At 38.1% G+C, this 12,578-nt stretch overlaps 1 protein-coding gene across 5 annotated transcripts in view; it reads left to right on the top strand.

The window, feature by feature from the left end:
* PIK3R6 (phosphoinositide-3-kinase regulatory subunit 6) overlaps positions 1–12,578 on the top strand; it is a 39,973-nt gene that overhangs the window by 809 nt on the left and 26,586 nt on the right. Inside the window, exon 1 of one of the 5 annotated variants that reach the window (XM_058166181.1) lies at positions 9,511–11,739. The exons of 2 other annotated variants lie outside the window; for them this stretch is intronic. The gene's annotated coding sequence lies outside the window, so the exon portion shown is untranslated. Of the gene's footprint in view, positions 1–9,510; positions 11,740–12,578 lie in introns of those variants that run through there. 2 more of the 5 variants (XM_058166183.1, XM_058166187.1) reach the window with 2 other exon arrangements.

The following is a 12,578-nucleotide window of genomic DNA, read 5'->3' as shown; positions in this document are numbered from 1 at the left end:
TATAATGCCCCTTGGGCGAGATGGCGCAGCGACGGGCAGAAGAGGGCAGTTTTGGTGGCTCTTCGTTGGGTGAAGAGTCCCGAGGAATGCCAATTTTGCTTTTCAAGTTCTGGATTCTTCCAGAGAATCCCGTTAAGAAAGCTTTTGAGCGGCTACGGGCGGGATCTTTCAAAAAAAAAATCTCTCTGGCTCTCCGATCGTTTGGGGATGGGGTGGGTGAGGGGTGGGGGGTGTTTTGGCGCAAGATCTGGAGCGGGAAAATTTTTGGGTGGTGCGAGGGACAAAGTTGCAGCCTTTGGGAAGGGGGGGGTGAGGGAGGAAAAGAGGAGCTGCTCTCTCGCTCTCTCTCTGCCGGATATCGATGCTTCCGTCTCCTAAGCGACAACATAAGCCAGTGTCCCGTGCAGAGAAACTTGTCCCTCCGGCGGGGCAAGGCGGGAAGGGAGAAAATGCAGTGCGGCAGACTAGATCCCAGTTAACAAGGGCCATCTGGACTGCAAGGCCCCGCGCGCTGGCGGGCCGGTGCTTAGCCACAGGTGTTTCCCGAAAGAGTCGGGGTTGATGATCCCTGCAAAAGAGGAGCCAGCGGTGCTTCGCTCCGCTACCCGTCTGGCAGGAGCGGGTTAATTCTGACTTGCGTCTTCAAATTCCTGGCAGAAACACTTCGCCCTTGTTTCCAGATTATCCTCCACCCTGGGACAGGAAAAACTGGAACAGAGGTGCGAGGATGGCTGCGATTGCTTTTGGGAGGCGGCTTGTCGGTTGTTTTGCGCAATTGCTAGCTTGTGTTACAGGACCTTGTGCCCCCTCAGAGCATTTAGCTGGATGGGTGCCCTCCTGCAGCCGGGGCCACATGGCAGCTCCTCCTCCTTTCAGTTTAATGCTATTTATATAACGCCCAAAGGGCTTCCTCAAACAAACATTTAATTGACCAAACATTGATTCTTCCTGGCTCAAATGGGTGAATTGGAACTATTGGAGACGTTTATGTTGGAGGTGGTACCACAACCCTGTTTGTGATCTTTGAAATGTGCCCAGTTTGCTTGTTGAAGTTTCCATGCACCAAGACCAGAAATTGCTTCATTTAGCTTACTGGCTGGTACTCATCAAATTTTTACATAATTTTCTTTCTCCCTATTTAGAAATGCCCAAGGGGTTGAATTTGGAACTTCTCCATGAAAAATCTGTGATCTATCAGCCTTTGATGTTTCTGCCACTAAAATGATTAATATTCATGTGAGCACCAATGCAATGAATCTCTTAGAAGCTGTGGGAGTTTCTTTCCCATCTAATTTCAGGCTACATGAAAACTTCACTAAAAGTGTTGGTCTCCAAATCTTATCCATCAGCTGGAGGAAAGGCAGGAGTATAAGATGTTGGTGGACAAACGTGGTTTCAATTGATCAGGGCTTGAAATTGCATGGGTATGCTTTCCATTACTGTTAAGTTTGCATTCATTCTTGTGGTTTTTGTGATCTTGATGGATCAGTTGCTTTGAGCGCTAGCCACACAGAATGACAAGTGCTTTCATACTACAGTTATGTGTAAAAAAATACATTTAATCAGGTCACATAGCAAATTTGTACAGCTTAATAATAGTTCATTTGTTAGCAACTTGTTAGCAACCCAGCCCTTTTCATTAGTTTATTACTCAGTGAATTGAGCAAGTCCTGAATCAGAACTTGGGAGAAATGAGTGAGACCTTGTCTCCATTGCTGTCCCAACCAATGTTCGACATGACCACTTCTGTGTAAAGTTTTGGAGGCAGAACTACTTTTCCAGGTGTTTGGTTGTGCTGCTTCATTTTATGAACAGATTCAGCAACATGTTGGATTTCCTTCTGTATTATATCTTCTTGATATTCTGCAAATGACACTGGAAATAGCATCAGAGATGCTAAATGCTTTCTGGAAGTCCTCACCCCCATCTAATTAAATATGATGAGCTGGAGAAATTATCCAAAGGATCTTTCATGTTTAGGAACTTACATGTTTAGGAACTTTAGGTGCATATCCTTCTGGCTAAAGCTATAATTCACAAAACACCTGATATGTGGGGAAAGCTCATATCTTTTAAAAACAACAACTCTATGAGAATCAACCTGCTGGTATTTTGCATTATATATGGAATCATATGCCAGCATAAGCAATCGTATGCTTTTGCCAGCTTTCAGCCACTTCTTGGAATCATTGCCACATTCTTTCTTTTACAAGTCATTACGTGTTTACTTAGGAATAAGTCCCATTGAAACTAATAGGCTTTCCCTATGATAAAATATGCATGGAATTCAGCTCCCAGTTTCTGGTTGCCACCAGCAATTTACCTATTCTTTTTCTGCTCTGTAATATGCCACTTTTCCTCTTGGATGTATCATTTTATTACAGAAAGTAAAAAAGACATTGGTTGCAGCCTAAGACTAAAATAGGCCGCTTAACCACTTAACTTAAAATATAATTTCTGAGCCATGCCCAACTGACATATTTTATTGTATTTGTTTCTAAGGTTATCATATTAACCTTCACAGAAGGGGTATAATTTCTGAATTCTTCAGGATTACCTATAGTCCCCAAAGCATTACACAAATATTGTTGTTGAGTTAAAACGAATGAGGTCTTTAAATGCATTTACTTCATTTAAATTAATGTTGAAGCTTAGTTACATAATGTGTCCCTTCCCACTTCCCCTGTCTCCAGCCACTCTTCTGCAGTATGCCCTCTACATGCCAGTAAAAGATTAAATTAGCCCCTGTACCAAATGCTTGTATATGAGCTTTACAACAGTACATATAGTACCGTCTTTCAAGTGAGGCCCTGTCTCTTCCTGGGTTTCCCCAAGCTAAATCTCAATATAGCAATAGACTGCAAGTTTTTCCACCCTCATTAAAAGGAAAGGGAAGACCCAAGCTAAAGTTAGAATTGTATAGAAAACGCATTTGTCTGCAATTCAGTATTGTGTTGATGTCCTAATAAGTCCTGATTTGCAGATGTAATTTCTTCAGTTTCACTTTGACATATTAAGCTACCTTTTAACTAAAAAGGCTGTTGTTACATGTAAAAGTTAGGGCTTATAGTTTCTGGAAGCAAGGATAGATGGTTGAGCCCAAACTAAGCCAAGCTCCTAGATTTTGATATTGATATATGGAGGAATGGGGTGGTTTTTCTAGTGGTTAGAATGAATGTATAGAATAAGATACAGTTTGCTCTCAATTGAAAATATGCTCAAAAATTTAAGCAGTTGTTACAGAAAGTGTATGCTTTTGTAAAAGTTGCTTTTAAAAAATCTAAAATTTCTGCTTTTTCTCCTGCTTTGTGACTGTAAAAGATTTTGGAATTTGCAAGGTTGTTACTTATGTTACAATAAGCTTTATGGAGCATGTAAGAATTAGCAGATATATTTGCCCATAAACTTTTCCTACATGAAAGGAACAGTTTTCAAAGAACCCATTTGCTGTGTAAAATGAATTTTGCTACCTTATCAAATATCATTTTGAAACCTGCTAGCATCTACTCTCTGAATAGGTACAGTACAGTATTCAAAAGTAGAGACACCTTGAATCTAGCTTGATTCTTGGTGACTACATAAACATTTCCACATAGATAGCAAATGATGCAGGATCCACAGACCATTAGAACAATAAAATAAGTTAAGTAAATTAAAATGTAAATCACTTCACTATTCATCTATTCAATTTCATTAAACTTTAATTTTAATTAGTTCCATAGCTTTTGCAGTTTTTAGTTTTCTGGAATTTTTATAGTTTTTATCTTACCATATTTCAATTCTAGTCATTGCCCTCTAATTTGCTACTTTCTAACCTCTACATTTATGGTGGTCGAGGACAGTATACTGCAAAGTAAAGAAACAGTTCTTCAAATCCACTTTATTTCAGTGTGTTCTACTGAATGGAATTCTACTGCTAACTGAATAGACTTGTGTTCCCATTTATGCTAGAACTGAGTTGGAAGTGAGGTAATTCTTTTTCTTTTTTTTTTAGTCTTAGTGACAGTACACTAAACAACTATCTGAATGAAACTCTGGACCTAAAACCCATGAAGGAACATAAATATGCCCTCCCCAAAACAGCGATTATGGGAATGAGGTAGGCCAGTATGACATCTTTAGAAAGATAACTCAGACAAGTGCTGATCTTTTCACAAAGCTATAGAGAGAAAGAACTGGGTGCAGAAACAGCATATATTTTTAAAGTTTTTATATATAATCAGCACAAATAAAATTTCTAATTGCAGTAGGATATGATTCTGTGACATTATACAGCTGTGATGGCAAACCTATGGCGTGTGTGCCAGAGGTGGCATGAAGAACCCTCTCTGCTGGTATTTACCCCAGGTCAGATCTCTGTGATGTTTCTTTCGTGAGCTTTTGTTTCCCTGCAAATGACAAACAGAAGCTCACAAAAGAAAAAGATCTTACTTCTGCCGGTGTTGGGATGCACCGCCTCCCGCCAGCCAGCTGGTCTTCAGGTCTCTCTGTGCAGGTGTGTGCATGTCCATGCATGTGTAAGTGTGTGTGTCTGCACAGGCGTGCATTCACACACGCATGCATCTTTTAATTTGGGCATGCACATGTGCACAGTTTGGGCACTTGGTGTCTAAAAGGTTCGCCTTCACTGATATACAGCTTATCCTGACTGACCTGTCACAGATCTTACAGAAAGAGGATGTGAGCATTGCGCTATACAGGTAGTCCTCGACTTACACCTATTCATTTAGTGACTGTTCAAAGTTACAACATCACTGAAAAAAAGTGACTTGTAACTGTTTTTCAGTTATGACCTTTCCAGCATCCCCATGATCATGTGTGCAATGATCATAATTCAAAATTCAGACGCTTGGCAATTGGTTCATATTTATGATCATTGCAGTGTCCAAGTGTCATGTGATCACCTTTTGCAACCTTCTGACAAGCAAAATCAGTGGGGAAGCCACATTCACTTAATAATTGGGTTACTAACTTATCAACTGAAGTGATTCACTTAACAGCTGAGGCAAGAAAGATCGTAAAATGAGATAAAAGTCACTTAACAAATGTCTCGCTTAACAACAGAAATGTTGGGCTCAATTGTGGTTGTAAAAGCTCTAAGAATTGTAAACCTAATCTTGCATAGCTTCTTTTCCAAAAACACCATACTACTAACTAGAGCATATAAAACATTTGCTAGACCAATTCTAGAATACAGCTCACCTGTTTGGAACCCTCACCACATCTCTGACATCAATACAATTGAACGTGTCCAGAAATATTTTACAAGAAGAGTTCTCCATTCCTCTGAAAACAATAAAATACCTTATCCCACCAGACTTGAAATCCTAGGCTTAGAAAACTTGGAACTCCGTCGCCTTCAACAAAACCTAAGTTTAACTCACAGAATCATCTATTGTAATGTCCTTCCTGTTAAAGACTACTTCAGCTTCAATTGCAATAATACTAGAGCAACCAATAGATTTAAACTTAATGTCAACCGCTTTAATCTAGATTGCAGAAAATATGACTTCTGTAACAGAATCATCAGTGCTTGGAATACTTTACCTGACTCTGTGGTCGCTTCTCATAATCCTAAAAGCTTTAACCAAAAACTTTCTACTATTGACCTCACCCCATTCCTAAGAGGACCATAAGGGGCGTGCATAAGCACACAAACGTGCCTACCGTTCCAGTCCTATTGTTTTTCTTTTCTTCTTCATATATATATATGCTTATACCTCCTTATATTTACTCATATATGTGTTTATATACTATATAATATTTCTGTATGATACCTACATATATTGTTGTGACAAAATAAATAAATAAATAAATAAATAAAGCATGTAGAGTTATAAATAAAAAAAAAAAGTTGGGGACTACCTGTATAAAAAAAGAGAAACAGCAATCAAGTGGCCACAGAATGGCTTGCTGTGACTCCATACGCTAAAGAGGTCCCTTGTAAATTGAGCAATTCTCCTTGCTATAAGTATGTGAATCATAGGCACATACTAATCAAATATGTATTTATTTATACATATTAAATATGGAAAACATAGGCTTCTAGGAATACTAAGCATATTCACATAATACCTACTTCCTGGTTCCATGTGACTAAATTTGACCTTTGTATGTGTGTGATTTTAAAATGTATTTTTTTCAAAGTTTGTGTTATATTATTTGAATAATGAGGATTTCTTAATGTACATGCAATGAACAGATTGCATTTGTGGATGGATGTTTAGAAATATGGGTTTTTACTATAAAGTAGTTACTGGTACTTTATGATTGGCATCATTTCATTACTTACAGATAGATCAATGACATTCACTAGTCTGGTGCCCTACAGATGTGTTAAAGTATGAATCCTATTATCCTCTAGCCAGCGTGATGATAGATCCCAAAAATAATATATCAATAACTTCTAGGGAGATAAAGAACAAAAAAACAGGTAGTTGAAATTGTCACTACTTCTTTGTCTATATATTGACTAGTTAATTTAAGCCAATTCTGGCAAATATCCCGTGTTCAGTTTTAAACATTACATTATTCAACGGAACTTTGAAGAGAGTGTGCTTAGAACCACATGCAAAGTCAGGTTTCCTGAGAATCGTACATAAATAATAGAGAGTGGCATATTATTTTTCAAGAATGTCAATGAAAAACAGTGGACTTAGAGATCAAGGAAACCACTGAACTGTTTGCAAGATAAGTCAGTCTTTATTCCCTCAGATTCGAGCAACTACAAAATTTGCTTGGATTTAATTTTTTTTTAAAACTAGCAGAGGTTCATGTACTTTTTATTTTGCTACATTAGTCAGGAGCATAAGAATAAACAAAGGTAACGTTGAACAAATGGCTATGCCAATGATGAAGTAAACCAGAATGCATGAGGAAAATTTCAGACTATTATGTTTTTTGTTTTTTTAAAATAATTTTTATTAAACAGTTTGTCTTTAAAAACAACACAAAAAATAATCACACACATATAAAAACAAAACATGTCAAGACATAACGTATTGAACATCACATAACATTAATGGTAATTTTATAGCATTCCGTATCAACTTATGTATTTTGCTTTTGTAGTTCTCTATTCTATCATTTCTATTTACTACTCAATAGTAGGATAACCACATTACTCCAACACACACACACACACACACATACACACATTATAATATTCATTGCTCTTATCTACACATTTATATTCGTTTATATTTACATCTCTTTATTTAATGTTGTTCAGTTACTTTAAGTTTCATCAGTATTAAGTTAAACATTTCTTGTTCTGGTTTCTATTTTTGAGCCAGCTGTACATTTTATTCCATATTTCATAATATTCCGAATCCTCTCTGTCTTTCAACTCCATAGTCATTTTATCCATCTCTGCGCATTCTAGAATTTTCCTAATTACTGTTTCAGACTATTTTGATTGCCTGGAATAAAAGGCAGTCTGGTGATTCTGAACCTTACTTATCTTCCTTCCCAAGGGTGGGGCTCAGAATAGTTGCCTTATCTTAAAAAAGGTCTCAATGACTTACACACAGCTATGCACATTCTACAAACTGTGTGGCTACAGTTAATATCTAAGAATTGTCTTCCAGATCCTCCGGAAATGCAGGGAAATGCTTCATTGTTTGCTGTTGCTAAATTTCAAGGTTTGAGCCACCGTCTGTAGTAGAATTGTTTCCTTAAGAGTTATGGGAGTTTGGAGGCTGTTTGTAGCTTCAGCAGTCACCGATGGCCCTGACAAAAGGTGTAAAGAGGAAGTTTGTCTGCAACAACTTCTGCCTCTACTGGGGTCTTAAAATAGAAAACCGGAAATGGTTAGAGCTGTTTCTGCAATAAGGCCCACCCATGATGAGAAAGGAAACTTTAAGTCCTTAAAAAAATCGCTAGTAGAATCATTTGCATAAATATAGGTGAAGTATTTTGAATGGACACATGATCAGCTGCATTTTGCACTGTGATCAGTTCAATCATATTTTTGATAATTAAAATGTTATATGGATTGAAATTTATTAGGAAACATTTTGGTTTTGAAAATCTAATGCAGTAATGACTTCTGTAGCATTCTATATACAGTAATTCCCAGTGAGGTAAGGATTTTTTTTTATAAACAAGTTTTTATTTATTTTTTAATTTCCCCCCCCCAACACACATACATAGTTTGTGAACAGAGTATTGGCCATATCATATCTTATACAATTTAACATATTCAAATATATTTTACTTAGTTACAATTTTTGCCAGAATGTTCTTTTTTCATAATTTTTATCCATATCCTAATATTTCATTGCTCATTTCCCTAAGTCACATCTTCTTTCGCCATCAAGTTCTAATTTCTCCATTTTTATTAATATTCATTCTCTTTCATTCTTTTTTTAACTGTTTCAATTTTTATCCTAATATATTCAAATATATTCAGGGTTGCCTTTCTTCCATTTCATCTTTTCCTTTTTACAGCAATCCTTTCTTCTCCTTCTCACTCCTCTTCCTCCCTCCTTTCATCCTACCTACTTCTTCTCTCCTCTCCTACTCCTTCTCTACTTCCCCTTCCTTTCTCCCTCTCCTTAGTGAGGTAAGGATTTAAGCCTCTAATAAAAGTCTAAAGAAAGTGCTGTATTGCTTCACCTTCATGAGAAAAGTAAGGTTGGTTTGTCGGTAGCATATAATTCTGGGGCATATGAATATTCCCATGTTTTTAGACCTCTTAGCCTATATCAAGAACACTGGAAGGAGGTCATTTACCCTTCCCATATTTAGCTTTATCCCCCCCCCTCCCCTTCTGCATGGAAAATTAATTTTCAGCACCAATATAGCAACCACTCAAAGTGTTTTTGTCCTTTTTGATCCCCTCCATATGGCTCTGCAGGGGGATTGACACAGTGGTGGGATTCAAGTAATTTAACAACCGGTTCTCTGCCCTAATGATTTCTTCCAACAACCAGTTTGCCAAACTGCTCAGACAGTTAACAACCGGTTCTCCCGAAGTGGTGCGACCTGGCTGAATCCCACCACTGGACTGACACCTCCACACCCCCAGCAGCCGAAGAAAGAGTACCCATTTTCCTCATTTAGTGAATTGTTTCCACAAAATAGAGGGAATTAGTTCATTGGAGAAATGTTACTTTTATCCGAAATAAGACTATTCTAGCCTTGGTCTTATCTCTTTTGGATACAGTGGCAGGGTCAATTAGCTGAGATTAAATGGTATCTCCATGACCCAGTTAAGCATGTTGTGCAAAGGGCCAGTAATTCTTCTCCTCAATTGCTATCTAAAGGCAGGCATCCTAAGTAAAGGCTGCTTAGTGCAATTTCCAAACTTGGCATCCTGTAACCTAAATGGCTTGAAATACAGGTAATCCTTGACTTAAACCAGGGGTGAATTCTACTTACCTTCCTTACTGGCTCTGGAGTACACACCCTGCCCACATGAGCACACAGACCTTCTGTGCATGTGCAGAAGGTAAAACCTGCGCATGTGCAAAAGGTAAAAATAACACCTGGGTGGGTGGGCGGAGCTTTGCTCCACCATGGCTACCGGATCGCACGATCCAGTCCGATCTGGTAGCATTTCACCTCTGACTTAAACCATTTGTTTAATGACTGTTTGAAGTTACAATGTCACTGAAAAAAATGACTTTTGACCATTTTTCACATTCACAACCATTGCAGCTTCCCTGTGATCACATGATCAAAATTTGGATACTTGTATTTATGGTGGTGGCAGTTTCCCAGGATCATGTGATCATCTTTTGCAACCTTCGACAAGCAAAGTCAGTGGGGAAGCTAGATTCAGTTAATTGCTATGTCACTAATTTAACAACTGCAGTAAGTTATTTAATAACTGTGAACTGGTTGTAAAATGAGGCAAAATTCACTTAGAAACTGTCTTGATTAATAATGGAAATTATGGGCTCAATTGTGGTCATAAATCAAGGACTACCAGTTGTGGTCGTAAGTCCCACTACCCAAAGCATGCCAGTTAGCAGTTGCAGTCCAATCTAGGTAAGAGAAGCTTGATCGAGTTGAGATGCATGTTGTCAAGTATTTGCTTATAACTTTCTTTCAGTCAGAAAATTGAAACCATACAGTTTCTTTAGGAAGAATTAAAACAACTGAACCATTTCCCAATACACCTCAAAGTACTTTGGGGTGGAAATATTTTGTTTGTGTTTTCTAACTGCCTTCTTTGTGTCTGGCAAAATGGTAGGGGCTTTTCCTCCTCCAATATCAGTGAACATTGCAACTTATTAATTACATAAAAGTCTCTTGATTTCTTTTTCGGGCGGGAATTAACTCTTACACGTGATTTTGTGAACAGATGGAAAATTGCTTGGTACTCAAGATGAATAATGAGTAAATTAGTTGAAAAGGCTAAAAAACCAAAACCATCAGTGGGTGGAAATACCTGGGCACCTTGTCCCACATCTTTGTTTGCAAACTTCTAACTTTTTAAAGCCACAGAATACTTTGGTGTTTTTTTTTAAAATCCACAGTTATTTAAAAAAAACACAGGACAATGAAAGTACCATAAAAGTACAATATGAAAGGAGGTAGGGGAGTTGGCTATTGATTTGCCTACCAGAGCTGTGCTGTCAAAAATGAATGAGCCCAGAACAACATCTAAATACGATTAATTTTAAATTTAATAAATGCAGTTACTGAATTTGATTATTATTTTTGTCACATTAAAAATTGTACTTTGATAGCAACATCTAAAGGGTCTTGGAAGGAATACCAATTTTTAGGGAACTGAATGAAAACTTCAGACTGCTACATGCCTATCCTTGTTTTATGCATTCATTGTATGAGTCTCTGAATCCTAATATCTCAAAAATATCCTAAAAGTTTACATTGATTTTGTTTCGCAGGGTAAACATAGTTACTTCTCTAGAAGTATGTATCAACCTTGTCACTTGAATTCTTGTGAGTATGTATATGTGCATATTGATATTTAAGAGGAAAGTATTAGCACATTTTGGAACAACCACTGGTATGAATCCACCCACATTTCAAAAGATTGTTGTGGTGGCACTTCTTCTTTTACAGCTGAGGAGAAATGAATGCCATTATCTGCTTGGGCTCACCGGGTTCATTCTCAAGAATGAATGCTTGAATTCTATCAGCCTGTATGGTTTGGGGAGGCCAGTTGATGTGAGGCTATGGAATAGCTAACAAGTAAAAGCATTTTACAAGGTAGGCTTTACCATTAAGCTCTGGATCCAAAGGTGCTGGATAATCGCCTCAAAACTGGGCCAAATACACTGGAGTGTGGAAAACATGGCAGGGGGACAAAGCCACTGAATCTGTGTGGCTTCTGGCAGGCTTGTGGTGCCTTCTTCCAAAGAACTTCAGATGAAGTTGGTCAGGGAGAGCCTGTGACAAGAAAATTTCCATATCAAAACTCTCGAGGACACTTTCAAGATATTATCAGATATTGCAGGTATATCTGGCTTGACTCCTGGTTTCAAACGTGTTAGGAGATCTGTAGTTTCAGGGCAAGAGGGAAGAGACAACACATTCCACTTTCTAATCCTCTCAAATATTTGCAGGTATTGTCAACACTGGTGAGGCAGGTAAAGCAAGTCTATTTTAGGTATGTTTCTACATGATGGAAATTGGCAGGTTTAAACAGCCTGTTGCAGAGATCTGGCTGGGTATATAGATCCTGTAATATGAATGATTAGCTTATTGTTGTTTGGCTGTCTTTTCTCATGAGTTTCCCTATGCCCTGTATATCATACCAAGGTAAGTGAGACCTTCTTGATTTATGGTAGTCTTTTATTGTTGTATTCAGAATCTTGCCATGCTGTATTTTCTACTGCCAGATCTTCACAATGCCATTTCCTATGCTTACCTTGGAAGCCATTTCAACATCATTTTCTGTGCTTGGAACCTAGGATGGCTCTATACAACTGTATTTACAATTACAGGACAAGTATCCCACAGGTATCAGTCAGTTCAGGACCTTAGATAACCCGTTCTGCCTGCCAGCACCCTGAATAGCAGTGGTTTGTGCTACTGATGGCTGTCCTCACAAGATTTAGTCGTATTGTGGAATGTCACTTATTCTGGGACAGTCTTCCTCTAATCTGATGCAGATATATTGACTCCAAATTCCTACTATAGTCATATGATAAAGCTACTAACAGGATTGTAGTTCATCTTATATAGAGGTTGGCAGATCAGGAAGGCTAACACTAGTAAAAGAAGTGTATTGCACCAAGACAAGTTTTATCCTGTGAATATTTTCAGCAAAGAAATGGACAATGCTGCAGCCTCCAGTATGTTTGTAAACAGAGCTCTGGAGGATTACAGTGCTGGGGAGTTGGGATGGGAGTGGGCTATAGCTGTAGGAGGGAAAGGAAATCTTATTTCATGCATTTGCATGAGTGTAGATGTAGTTCTGAACACTGAAATGTTGTGGGAAGCAAACCTTTAATAACAGTAACAGAGTTGGAAGGGACCTTGGAGGTCTTCTAGTCCAACCCCCTACTTAAGCAGGAGACCTATACTAGGGATTCAATCCTTTGCTCTTCCATGCAGCAATCCACAACCTCTGTCTTACACCATCATCTTATTTTGCA

Source organism: Ahaetulla prasina, chromosome 2, assembly GCF_028640845.1.
Source record: "Ahaetulla prasina isolate Xishuangbanna chromosome 2, ASM2864084v1, whole genome shotgun sequence".
NCBI lineage: Eukaryota > Metazoa > Chordata > Lepidosauria > Squamata > Colubridae > Ahaetulla > Ahaetulla prasina.
Note: the sequence above shows the minus strand (reverse complement) of the source record. Positions and strands in the feature narration are given on the sequence as shown.